The sequence below is a fragment of the Anthonomus grandis genome, chromosome 12 (genome assembly GCF_022605725.1).
Source record: "Anthonomus grandis grandis chromosome 12, icAntGran1.3, whole genome shotgun sequence".
Lineage (NCBI taxonomy): Eukaryota > Metazoa > Arthropoda > Insecta > Coleoptera > Curculionidae > Anthonomus > Anthonomus grandis.
This window is the reverse complement of record NC_065557.1, coordinates 30252043-30255062: the sequence shown is the minus strand read 5'-3', so window position 1 is coordinate 30255062 and position 3020 is coordinate 30252043. Positions and strand designations below refer to the sequence as shown.

At 46.0% G+C, this 3020-nt stretch overlaps 2 non-coding genes across 2 annotated transcripts in view; both read left to right on the top strand.

Moving 5' to 3' along the window:
- The first annotated feature begins 1308 nt into the window (after positions 1 to 1308).
- Positions 1309 to 1463, top strand: LOC126743456 (5.8S ribosomal RNA). The gene has a single exon (XR_007662881.1). It is a non-coding gene; the product is annotated as a 5.8S ribosomal RNA (ribosomal RNA).
- Positions 1464 to 1997: 534 nt separating this feature from the next.
- The window catches only part of LOC126743455 (large subunit ribosomal RNA), a 4045-nt gene continuing 3022 nt past the window's right edge, over positions 1998 to 3020 (top strand). Inside the window, exon 1 of the ribosomal RNA XR_007662880.1 lies at positions 1998 to 3020. This exon is cut by the window's right edge and continues 3022 nt beyond it. This is a non-coding gene — a ribosomal RNA (large subunit ribosomal RNA).

Below are 3020 nucleotides of genomic sequence, written 5' to 3'. Positions count from 1 at the left end.
AACGAACGAGACTCTAGCCTGCTAACTAGGCGTATTTTGACATCCTAAAGGCCCGCCGTCGGCTCGGGGTTTCGGCTCCTTGTCGTGCGCGCGCGGTTTTTACTGTCGGCGTACAAACTTATCTTCTTAGAGGGACAGGCGGCTTCTAGCCGCACGAGATTGAGCAATAACAGGTCTGTGATGCCCTTAGATGTTCTGGGCCGCACGCGCGCTACACTGAAGGAATCAGCGTGTCTTCCCTGGCCGAGTGGCCCGGGTAACCCGCTGAACCTCCTTCGTGCTAGGGATTGGGGCTTGCAATTGTTCCCCATGAACGAGGAATTCCCAGTAAGCGCGAGTCATAAGCTCGCGTTGATTACGTCCCTGCCCTTTGTACACACCGCCCGTCGCTACTACCGATTGAATGATTTAGTGAGGTCTTCGGACCGATGCGCGATGGCGTTTCGGCGTCGTCGATGTGTCTGGGAAGATGACCAAACTTGATCATTTAGAGGAAGTAAAAGTCGTAACAAGGTTTCCGTAGGTGAACCTGCGGAAGGATCATTACAGTGTGTAAATAAAAAAACACGTCTGTTACAACCTTAGTAAAATTTATCGAACGAAGCAGTCTTTTTTTTGATGTGGTGGTGTCGTTGTTGTTAAAAACAGCGCACAAGAACAACAAATAAAGACAACGGAACATAAATACAGTTTTAAGTAAAAAATACGAACTGTCGTTTTACACGAAGATCATCGTATAAAAGCTGTGTAGTTTCCGGAAACATATAAATCTTTCATCATCGGGGTATCGGTGGATGATCAATTGCGATCATACATACGGCTTCGAAGCGAATCGGCCTGCTTCTATTACTTTTTTTTTAATAAAAAAGAAAAAAAGTACGAAGATGTGGTAAACGATTTTAGTGGGTACCTCGGCCTGCAATACGATAACATATATCGATTATATGTATAAATATCGTATGCGTTTGGTCTAAGAGTTGTGCTTAAATGCTCGCTCGATGGTTTTTAAAAGAATTTCGCCCACCGTTTTCGGAGTGAGATGTTTAGAATTTTTAAAAAAACGTCCCCCTGGAAAGATTTTTTTTTTTTAATAAAAGGCGCTCATCCAGCCCTACAAGCGACACCTCGCACGTGTTTTACTACTTACATTATTAGTGTAATAAACTTTCGAGAGGTGAACAAAACGCTTGTGTAAGAGGCCAGAGGCATGGAGCGTATTTTAAACAACTGTCACCTACAAACAGTATTGACGTCTTATAACGGATTATTAATTTAATTCGTAAAGCGTTAAATAAAATTTAAAAAGATTACCCTAAACGGTGGATCACTTGGCTCGTGGGTCGATGAAGAACGCAGCTAATTGCGCGTCAACTTGTGAACTGCAGGACACATGAACATCGACATTTCGAACGCACATTGCGGTCCTCGGATTCTGTTCCCGGACCACTCCTGGCTGAGGGTCGTATCAACTTCAAAGACTGCTCGGTGTCCGTCTGACGATGGTGTATTCACATTACACATTATTACCAAAAATACGCATACCGATTTATCGACGACGTCGAACACAGACGACGACGAAGATAAGTCATAAAGGCAGCGTGTATACGGTATCTTGTCGTATAAGTGTTGCACGAAAAACATCATCGACGTGATATGTCGGAGCGAGATGGATGTTTTACGCATTTAATATTATTATTGATGCGACATCTTAAAACGCGAAAGCGATCTGTTACAGTAAAATATTATTATTACTACTGTTTCAGAGAAAAGCGAACGAACGATGTGTATTGTACGTAGTGCGAAATCACACATACAAAAAACGATCGTCGTGTCCGATATTTTCGATTATGAAACCGGAAAATGACGACTGATCGTTTAGTGATAATAGAATCGCATTCGAACATATATTATTATTAATTTAATAAATAATTAAAAAAAACACGTCTTTGTTTTGTCTTTTTATTTATCGATATACTCGGTAAAATTAATCATTTTATCGACCTCAGAGCAGGTGAGACTACCCGCTGAATTTAAGCATATTACTAAGCGGAGGAAAAGAAACTAACTAGGATTCCCCTAGTAGCTGCGAGCGAACAGGGAAGAGCCCAGCACCGAATCCCGCGGCCGATATCGGGCGCCGGGAAATGTGGTGTTTGGGAGGGTCCATTATCCCGAAATCGTGCGGTGCGTCCAAGTCCTTCTTGAACGGGGCCACAGCCCATAGAGGGTGCCAGGCCCGTAGTGACCGCTGCCGATTTGCGGGAGGATCTCTCCTTAGAGTCGGGTTGCTTGAGAGTGCAGCCCTAAGTGGGTGGTAAACTCCATCTAAGGCTAAATATGACCACGAGACCGATAGCGAACAAGTACCGTGAGGGAAAGTTGAAAAGCACTTTGAAGAGAGAGTTCAAGAGTACGTGAAACCGTTTAGGGGTAAACCTGAGAAACCCGAAAGGTCGAAGGGAGAAATTCATTCGCGTTTCGCGGCAGGCGTCGGACGGTCGCGTGACGGGGAAAGCGTTCGCGTTTTTCCGCACCTTCCGTTCGTTCGATCCGGCTGCGAACGCGTGCACTTTTCTTCTGGTAGGACGTCGCGATCCGTTGGGTGTCGGTCTACGGCTCGCGGTGGAGCCCGTTTGTCGTCCCTAGTGTCGATGAGCGGACCCGTGAGTTTCCTGGCCGACTCGCTCGACGGTATACGAAAGGTTTAAGGCCGCTCTTCAGTGAGCGTTCGGCTCGTGGCAAGCACGTCAGTTGTATCGGCGATCGGACCTAGTGCCGATTCTGGTCTCTGGCGACTGTTGGCCGCGAAGTTCTCGAACAGACCTATAACCGATCAGCGACGCTATAGCTTTGGGTAATTTCAGGACCCGTCTTGAAACACGGACCAAGGAGTCTAGCATGTGCGCGAGTCATTGGGAATTATTAAACCTAAAGGCGCAATGAAAGTAAAGGTCTTCTTCGCGAAGACTGAGGGAAGACGGGCGGTTTACCCTTAAAAGTGACCGTTCAGCATTCCCGGG